The sequence below is a fragment of the Protomyctophum bolini genome (assembly GCF_963924005.1).
Source record: "Protomyctophum bolini genome assembly, chromosome: 6".
Lineage (NCBI taxonomy): Eukaryota > Metazoa > Chordata > Actinopteri > Myctophiformes > Myctophidae > Protomyctophum > Protomyctophum bolini.
This window is the reverse complement of record NC_137867.1, coordinates 22,402,871-22,413,561: the sequence shown is the minus strand read 5'-3', so window position 1 is coordinate 22,413,561 and position 10,691 is coordinate 22,402,871. Positions and strand designations below refer to the sequence as shown.

At 42.5% G+C, this 10,691-nt stretch overlaps 1 long non-coding RNA gene across 1 annotated transcript in view; it reads right to left on the bottom strand.

The window, feature by feature from the left end:
- LOC308316502 overlaps positions 1–10,691 on the bottom strand; it is a 75,574-nt gene that overhangs the window by 39,659 nt on the left and 25,224 nt on the right. Inside the window, exon 2 of the long non-coding RNA XR_013964170.1 lies at positions 1,253–1,322. This is a non-coding gene — a long non-coding RNA (uncharacterized lncRNA). The remainder of the gene's footprint in view (positions 1–1,252; positions 1,323–10,691) is intronic.

The window sequence follows — 10,691 nt, the reverse complement described above, 5'->3', positions numbered from 1 at the left end:
CATATCACATCAGTGATAAACCATATGCCAATAGCATGGATGTACAGAATAATATGCCCTCCACAAACAGGCAAGAACGAATCCAGTCAAATACTGTTGTTAACTATCCTTAGTTAATTATACTACTATACTAAATCTGTTATTTTTTATTAACAATGTGGCTATTCAACAAAAAGTTTAAAGTCATTTTCAAGTACATGACAAATTTGTATTGAGTGATGCGATTTTATATCCATCTATAAATGCCTCTCTGTATGTCTGTATGTATATACAGTATGTATGTCTGTGTGTAATCCACGTAACTCGAGAACCGTTAGCCCCACCGACTTCAAATTCGACACACGTGTTCCACAGCACAGCAGGGGGTGCAGTGCCCGGTGTCGGTCGGACCCACGGTTGTCCAGAACCGCCCCAAAAAGTCCTCTGCCCGGGCTCTGGACCAGGCCCCTGCCCAGCATCCATATATGGAGCTGGCCTGTTCTGACCTCACAACACTCAATATTTAGGCATGCCTGACACAGAACTCCACAAGCTGGCTGCATATACTCCATATTTGGGCATGCCTTACAAAGAACTCTGGGCAGCAAAGGGAGACAGACATAATATCTGGGTGGGGCATGCATTAGAGGCCCCACGGGCACCGCAGGGGGTGCAGTGGCCGGTGTCGAGACTATCGGACCAAAGATTGTCCATAACTGCCTCCAAAAGGCCTCCACACCCCCAGGGGGTGTACTCTGTATGCATTTACAACTTGCATCGCTCCAAGTAAGCCCTCCCTACGGGCATTCGGGCACCGCTCTAGTTAAATCAATGTAAAGACTCAACATCAACATTTTCGCTTCAAGTGAAAATATTTTGACTGGTGTGAATGCAAAAAAGCAACACGTTTCTTGCAATCAAAGCAATGTGATTATTTTTATCACGTCTTGTGCAAATGTACCTTTAGACATGGCAAGACAGAACTGAATCACATTGTGTCCCAAAACACAAACATGGGATTCAGTTGAAGACATGGCATTTACTTAATTTAAGTTCTTGATGCAGAATCAATAAAAAAAAGGAGAAAAGGTGGAGGGATAGTTGTTTTTTCTTATTTTCACATTCAATTGTTATTGTACGATTCCAAACAAAAGCCTCGAAGACTTTCTATTTGCCTTACAAGAAAGTATTTTGTTCATTTTATCTCGAAACATTGGTTGTTTAACACTGCTGACCTGCTCTGCTTCGCAGCTGGTAAAAAAACAGCACTTACCTAAATGAGAACTTGATCTGAGACTTCTACCGTCACCAATACACCCTGGCTGTACACCCCTCTACAGCACCTGTATAGTACACACAGGGACATTTCAATTAGAACAGACTAGAGAGCTCACAAAGACAAACATTATTAGCATTTGGGGTCATAAACACCAGCATGATTGATACTGGTATTCCTGTACTGGAAATTGGCCAGCCTGGATTTTGGTCACTCAAACAGTCCAGTGACTGAATACCGTTGTCTCCATTATTGTGTCTATACTGAGCTACATTGTATGGAAATAATTCTGATTTGAGGGCGCATACTTATACTCAAGGGGTTAATATGCTGCATTACTACGTGGGCGTATTCAGTGTGTGCAAGACCCACATGTAATTCGCTGATGTGGCAGTCAGCTGACCAATTGGGCGGGCTACTTAAAAGATCACTAGACAGCATGCTCTTCCTGCCTTCCTTCTGGTCATGGTTCCTGGTTGTATGTGATGTTTGCGCCCACCACCACCCCAGCACCACCAGTGGGCTCTGTTATTTATGTTCCCCATGGGGGGTTTTATTGTATATCTATCTCCCTGCTCTTAATGTTTAATGATGGTGTTTGATTGTGCCGAGCAGGGAGAAGATGCAGCAGGGCCGAAAGCCAAGATAATATATTATATGCACACTTGTATTCTCATTCTATAATAAATATTGGTTAAAACTATTTGTGAGTTGTCTGACTGAACTTAAATGAAAGGCATTGTAATTTGTACCAGACAAAAGTAAAAGTAAGTTGTATCATTATTTCCAAACTATTCCTTGCTCATGAGATATAGGCCTACAGGTGTTGGGAGCTTACATGATATTATATCTCATGATTGGAGGGTCAGGCCATGCTGACTCCCACCTGCAGAGTTGGAAAATTAAACCATAGTAAAAAAGTCTTTATATAAACATGACAAATCTGGGTGGGTCTATTTCTCCATCTCTAAGAAAACACAGCCTCCAAAACGCTGTAACTCACAGAGGATTCATTTTACACAACATTTCATTTTATTACCACCCTATAAACCACTCCAGCCTTTACTGTGTTTGTGTGTGAGAGTGAAAGAGAGAAAGAGGATGTGTGTGTGTGCGTGCGTGCGTGTGTGCGTGCGTCCATGTACTGTGTGCACATGTATCCCCTGTAGTAAGAACCACCATTAGACAAAGAGGTCAATTCATATTGAGTGTTAAGTAGAACAAATTGTCTATAAATCAAAGACCTAAAAGATTTCTCTCAAACCACAATGGTGGGTCTGAGCACGAAAACAGCATGGCTGTTTTTCACCACCTGTGCGCAACCTAACACAAACACACACGCACATATCAACTGTATATATGGTGATTTTGGGTGTGCCAGTACAGTACAGTATAGTACAGTACAGTACAGTAGAGGGACCCCCACACGGTAACTGTCATTTCGCAACCGTTTCGGATGCGGGTCGGCTCGCCAGAATCGGGCCGGCGCCCTGGGTGAGCTCCCCCCCACACCCCCACAAGGAGTTGCACCACTCACTTCACACGGGTGTGATTTTATTTTCTCCCGACTAGTCAAAGTATGACATAGGGACTGTATGTCATGTGGTGTGGAAAGTGAGAGATTGAAATTCATAAATGTTTTAGTACCAAAGTAAAAGTGCTAAAGTGTTCAGAAAATAGCAGATCTACAAGGTCATAACGCGTCACATTGTAGAACAGCTTTTTTCCGAATAGTCGTTTTTTATTAATAAAATCTAAAAAAGTAAGAATAGACTAAAGCTGTCAAATGATATAATTGTAGTGGAGTATTCTACTCCACTACAATTACATCATTTGACAGCTTTAGTTTAAGTAACAAAAATGGAAATTAAAGTAAAAGTACCTCAAAATTGTACTGTGCAAGCACTTGTATAGGCTACATGAGTAAATAAACGTGTGTGTGTGTGTGTGCAGGTGTGTGTGTGCGGGTGTGTGTGTGTGTGCGGTAGCCTGGCTAATAAGCCAGACTCAAATCACACTGTCGTCCACCGGCAGGCAATTCTTTTTTACCAATGGCTGATTCGGTCTGGCTTATTAGCCAGGCTAGGTGTGCGGGTGTGCGTGCGGGTGTGTGTGTGTCCGTGCTCGCTGTGTGTTTCGGACACAACCACCATTCCAAATCGCCATGGCGTGAGATTTTTGAATGGAAGAATTACAATGCACGCTATTTTGGAAACTACAATACACACTAGAGTCTAGACAAACAATTTTTGAAGCGGATAAGACAACCTGACCGCCTGATGCTAGCTCGATGTGTGAGATATTTAAAACAGCAATGACCCCAGGCTCTCCTTGACTACATTGTCTCCTTGTCTATAAGATAGCAGTGACCTACACCCTCACTAAGGTCTGTAGCAGTAGCAAGGGTCAAACCACAATATTCTATCTAATTTAGATGACTTGGACTTTATTCTATGAAAAAGGCTACAATTCTAAACCGACCAAAATGTGTCAACTATACAGTATAACTATATAATTTACATAGTATGTGCCTTACTATAGGCAACTTAGCTGAGCTGGATACAACAGTAAAACACAGACTTTTAAAACTCAGTGAAAGTCAGGCCAAAATCCCACCTTGATGTCTGGTGTGAGCTATGCAGGAAGCAGAAATGTCACTCTGGGTGTCAGTTTACAGTGCAGCCAACAGGTATCAAAAGTAGGCGTGTCGCCGTGAGAGCCAGGCGGCGTGCCAGACAGCGGGTTGTTTCTAAAAGGATCAGTCAAGCAGATTATCGTGTAAATCCCTTCTTTCAGTGGGTTTCTACAATCTGTCATCTCCCTTTCTGCTTTACAATGGGCTTATGATAACACTGACAGGTAGTCTTGATTGAGAACAAAAATAGCCTACAGTACAAACACATGAGTGTGTACGTGTGCACACACACACACGGGTAAAACGCACAACGAGATACACACTTGTATTTACACTCACCACCACATTAGCGTAATGGGTAGCATTGTGTCCCTGCCACTGGGACTGTGTCCCTATCGACCTGAACTGCTCCTATCAATGCTTTAAATGGGTGAGGTTATTATGGTTGGTGAGGGTGACTTGTGTAGTGTCCTGAATGTGATGCCCAATTCATACTGCCCTATGATCTACAAACTTGCTGTGCGTTGGTGCAGTCGTACGACAAATACCAAGTATGAATCAGAAAGGACAGCCCAAAGCTGCGTTGGATGGAGAAGAGTCGTAGATGGCCTATAGTACGCTCCACTGGGAGCGATGGGCCTAAAGTAAAGGAACTACTACTTGCTTATACTTAAATAGAAGAAATGCTGGCATCATCAGATTCCAAATGACGCAAATCGTCATGGCAACAGAAAACATAAAATCCATGAGTTCTTATTTATTGGTCTCATTATGAAAACACATGTTTCAATGGCCCACAGGTTGAGAACCACTGGTCTAGGACTTCATCATTGAGGGAAAGATGTGAACGTTGCCCTCTGTGAGCCGTGCATATGGGCCACTGCTGTATAATGCACTTACAGCATCTACAACCACCATATGCAGTTGTTCTCTGTTGTTAAAAAGAGAAAGCAGATGTGACAAAGAAGATGACGTAACCTGATTAATGTCGCATACCATACAAAACTAAGTTGTTGGCAGTCACACAAAGTACAATAGATGAGAATGCAAACAAACACATGCAAACACAGTGCGAACAGAAGAAATCTGCTCTGTATAATAATTAATAACGTGTAACAATAACTGTATAAAATCAAGGCTCTAAAGTAATGTTGATAGTTCATTTGTCTTCTCAGAGTGGACGTCAATCATCAAGGTTGGAGTATTATGCATGACAGTTCATGTAACTGTGTGAGGGGCATATGGCCAGTATTATGCATGTTCATGTAACTGTGTGAGGGGCATATGGCCAGTATTATGCATGTTCATGTAAATGTGTGAGGGGCATATGGCCAGTATTATGCATGTTCATGTAACTGTGTGAGGGGCATATGGCCAGTATTATGCATGTTCATGTAAATGTGTGAGGGGCATATGGCCAGTATTATGCATGTTCATGTAACTGTGTGAGGGGCATATGGCCAGTATTATGCATGTTCATGTAAATGTGTGAGGGGCATATGGCCAGTATTATGCATGTTCATGTAACTGTGTGAGGGGCATATGGCCAGTATTATGCATGTTCATGTAAATGTGTGAGGGGCATATGGCCAGTATTATGCATGTTCATGTAACTGTGTGAGGGGCATATGGCCAGTATTATGCATGTTCATGTAAATGTGTGAGGGGCATATGGCCAGTATTATGCATGTTCATGTAAATGTGTGAGGGGCATATGGCCAGTATTATGCATGTTCATGTAAATGTGTGAGGGGCATATGGCCAGTATTATGCATGTTCATGTAACTGTGTGAGGGGCATATGGCCAGTATTATGCATGTTCATGTAAATGTGTGAGGGGCATATGGCCAGTATTGTGCATGTTCATGTAACTGTGTGAGGGGCATATGGACAGTATTATGCATGTTCATGTAACTGTGTGAGGTTGTATGGTTGGAGTATTATGCATGTTCATGTAACTGTGTGAGGGGCATATGGCCAGTAATCATGTTCATGTAAATGTGTGAGGGGCATATGGCCAGTATTATGCATGTTCATGTAACTGTGTGAGGGGCATATGGACAGTATTATGCATGTTCATGTAACTGTGTGAGGGGCATATGGCCAGTAATCATGTTCATGTAACTGTGTGAGGGGCATATGGCCAGTAATCATGTTCATGTAACTGTGTGAGGGGCATATGGCCAGTAATCATGTTCATGTAACTGTGTGAGGGGCATATGGACAGTATTATGCATGTTCATGTAACTGTGTGAGGTTGTATGGTTGGAGTAGTATGCATGTTCATGTAACTGTGTGAGGGGCATATGGCCAGTAATCATGTTCATGTAACTGTGTGAGGGGCATATGGCCAGTAATCATGTTCATGTAACTGTGTGAGGGGCATATGGCCAGTAATCATGTTCATGTAACTGTGTGAGGGGCATATGGCCAGTAATCATGTTCATGTAACTGTGTGAGGGGCATATGGCCAGTAATCATGTTCATGTAACTGTGTGAGGGGAATATGGCCAGTAATCCAACCTGACGGTGTGCCGTGGCTTTGTCGCGGCACACCCATCTCTCTACCCTCTTTCCTGTCAACTTACTGTACCCTATCAAATACTGGCAAAAAAAGGAAAAAACCCAAAAATATCTTAAAAAAGGGTCACTGGGCAGATTCAACTGGTTTACAGGCTAGTGACAGGGTAAAACTGGTCTAAAGCTACACTAGTATATAAACACTAGTATGTAAATACTATATACAAGTAGTATATACATTCACTAGTAGTCCCTGAGGGACTTTGGTCCATATAGAGTTTAAGTGTTTGTTTGTTTTTACTTTTATGCACGTCAAAAACTGCCACAAAAACATGGTTGCAGCACAAGAAAGGAGCACATGCCAGGTGCACCATACCACAAGAAAACACATACTAGCGTATAGTATAGTATACATACTAAACTATACAGTATACTGTGCTCACGTCCCTCTTAAAACATATCCAGCCATCCTTTATATAATCAAATGAAACACAAATGCCCCACAAGTGAGAAAACTTAAACTATTAAATCCTAGAAAATATTTAAAAGAAAACACATGGTCAAATGAATTATATGGAACTGTAAATAGTTTACATTTTAAACAGAGGTTTGATTCACCCAATGAGTTTTAATGAGGTAAACTTAGCATCACTCAGCATGCCTGGCAGTGTACTGAGGCACTTCTGTTAGCTAGCATTTCACACGCACACCTGTCCCTGTGCCCTATGTTTACTGTTGTGACTCAACTCAATTGTTTTTGCACTTTCTAATATCTTTCAGAAACATGTACATGACATGTGCAAGCTGTGTGCACAGACACAGCCACACAGCCACACACACACACAGCCACACACACACACACACACGTCCCTGTGCCCTATGTTTAATTTGATTAAGGTGACACTCAGACTGTTGCAACTCAATTGTTTTTGCACTTTCTAATATCTTTCACAAACATGTGCACGCACGCGCACACACACACACACACACACACACACACACACACACACACACACACACACACACACACACACACACACACACACACACACACACACACACACACACACACACACACACACACACACACACACACACACACACACACACACACACACACACACACACACACAGTCAACAGCAGCAGTGTAATTGTATTTACAGTCAGCCGGCTGGGTTGGATTACAATGGAAACCATCCAAATTCCCATCACACTTCAGATTGCTTCAAAAACACTAAAGACTAAAATGTTCACGAAGAGTTGAATAAGAATTAAACAGAGAAAGGACAGGAAATAAAAGCAGCGAGACAGAATAGATGACAATACTTTGAAGAAGGTGCTTTATCTAAAACAGGTCCAGCACACCCATGCATGCTTCATTTAACCTGCATGTAAAATCATCATTAGGCTACATAAGCTTGCTGCATACACACACACACACACACACACACACACACACACACACACACACACACAGTGTAATTCAAAGAGTTACTTGAAGGGGAATGCACTATCAAGGACGAGCATCTTTTCTTAATAAAAACATTCCAAGGGGCTTCTTTTATGAGACTGTCATTATCAGTGACTGCAGTAGAAGACTGAGAGGCTCAGTTCTCTTCAACAGACGGCCGCCAGCTCCAATACATATAGCCAGGCAACAGTACCCATCTGCATGGACTCATTTCAACCTTTACACTGTAAAGTCCTCACTGATAACACATCGAGTGCCACCAAAATGTGTAGTGCTTGGGTGCCACGTGATGAGAAGCAATTCCACTATGACACACTTCCGGTTTTGGTTGCCCTCTTGAATGCTAAAGTAATAGCGTTAATGCAAGCGAGCTAAAGTGAGGTCAATAGTGAGGCCAATCCTTGCTCTAGAAAACGCGACCACCGGATAATCACAAATGACCTCCAAACATCTCAGATCTGTTCAAAACCACAGACAGCGGCGTAGTTTCAGAGAAAAGAGCGTGCAAAGGCTGCGGCTAACAGAAGCTAATGGCTATGGAGCAACAGAAGCAGTGCAGGCGAGGCCCTGGCAAGTGTGTATCCGTGGCTAAACACAATTGCTAGTTAATGAGTCATGGATGATTACATTTTGTTCATATGAATTTGTTCTTCTAGGACATACCATAAATGCAAATAAAATTTCAAAATGAAAGGAATCTAGTTTCTTCTTCCTTGAAAATTAATCTACCTTACGCTTTGAAAAATGGTAATGTCAAGTGCACCGTGAGTCATGGTCCGTGGCCTAAACATACCAGACCACTGGTATGGTATCAGTCCACCCGTCCAACATTACTGAGTCCCAAAGAAGATATTAGCTACATGTGCACCTGCATGCTCCCCAGAGGATTACCCCTATTCATTTTAGTGACCCCATGGCCTTTAGTGCCAAAATGTCCAGTTTCACACAATATATCTCAAAATCTAATGGGTGGATATTGACAGGATAGCTCAAAATCAAATGGATGGATTCATTGTTATGTTGAGTTTATTGGACACCAACCATAATAGTGATCCCATAGTCTTTACTCTAGCGCCCCTCCATTCTACAATATCAACGTTGTACACAGAATATCTCACAATCTAATAAGCAGACACGATGAACCCTACTGATTTTGGTAACCACTTGGCCATTCAACACATTAGCAGCACAGCTTGTAGTGGCTACAAGTGGAGCTTTTGAACTATAGCCTAGTTCAAATGAAGAGCATGCGCTCTTCATTCTCTCTCGATGCGGTAGTTTGTTGCCCATCTCTCACTACTCTGCATATAATACTCCCGAGTGTGGCGGAGAGTCCCATATCCTCCTGCTGGTTCCAGTCAGACCACCCCCACTCACAGCACCTGTGAGCAAACACTGCCGCCGCTGTGTGTGGAGCTTTGATTGACGTGCTGATGGCTGCACTGCTGAAGGTGTGGCTGACGTGATGTGTTTATCTAGTAAACATCCCCCAAAGTGTGAAGTACAGTATGTAGTCATGAACAGGTTAGAGGTGTGTGTGTGTGTGTGTGTGTGTGTGTGTGTGTGTGTGTGTGTGTGTGTGTGTGTGTGTGTGTGTGTGTGTGTGTGTGTGTGTGTGCGTGTGTGTGTGTGTGTGTGCGCGTGCGTGTGCGTGCGTGTGTGCGTGCGTGCGTGCGTGCGTGCGTCAGTGCAAAGTTTAGGAGGTGTTTGAGATGGAACACAGCATTTTAAAGGATATGACTCATTACAGACTCAATAAAGCTTCTCTACCTGCAGCAAAGAAAAACAATCTGTTCACCTGCCAGAGAACCACATGTTTTCTGCATGCTCACATCTAAATGTGTGTTGTTGTTTTTTAACACCAACATGTTGCATATGTTTTTTATCAACTCTATGTACAGATTGATGTGCCATTCCAACTCTTTGCACTTTCTTGATCTTTTCCTAGGTTTTTTTTTTAATGCATTTTTTCCATGCAGGTTTTATTCACTGCTTAGCCACTGATTTAATTGTACTGCTTTGCTACTGAAAAGAAGTGTCCATGGCAGAGGAACTCTTCAGGGAATCTGAATAGAATTAACATACTGTATAACACCTTGGCAAATGCCCCCTTTCTCACTGACGATATTCTGTTTCTGACAATGCACTGACAATCTACTGAATTGCCAATGGAAGGACATGTGAAGTTCTCAAACAGAAGGAGGAGGTCTGCACACCGTTCTGAAAGCACCCCAAATAATTTATTACCAAACAGCGGTAAAGAAATACTACTTTTTTCCTGACCACTAAAGTTCTCAAACGGCACATCTGTACCTGTACACACAAGAGAGAAAGAGAGAGAAACCTTGTATGCGCACATATACTTTAATTGAGAGATCAAGAGTCGAGACATGAACGAATTGGAAAACCAATGAGTAATTAATCTGACACCCACATCTCTTCTCCGCACCCCTTCGTCCTTTGTTACCTTTGAGGCCAGACACAAAAACAAACAGAGTAACTGGAAACCAGAGCGAAGCAGACCCACTGTGAAATTACGTGCTACTAACTGAGTAAATCTGGAGTCCCTCCAGTGTCTCTTAGCAAAGCTAACGGTTTGCTGGTGTGGAATTACACTCTCGTGTCTCAAATCAATCAGAAAGTGAAATGTTTTCCAACTGGAAATTTAATTCAGCGTTGAACTTGAGCTGAGTTCACGATGTGCTCCCGCGCAGTCAACATCACATCGGTAGTTTGACACGAGTCAAGCGTTTTGTACCGCCGTGTTTTACAAGATTAACTGGCAGTCTGGCACGTTGCTATACTTCCA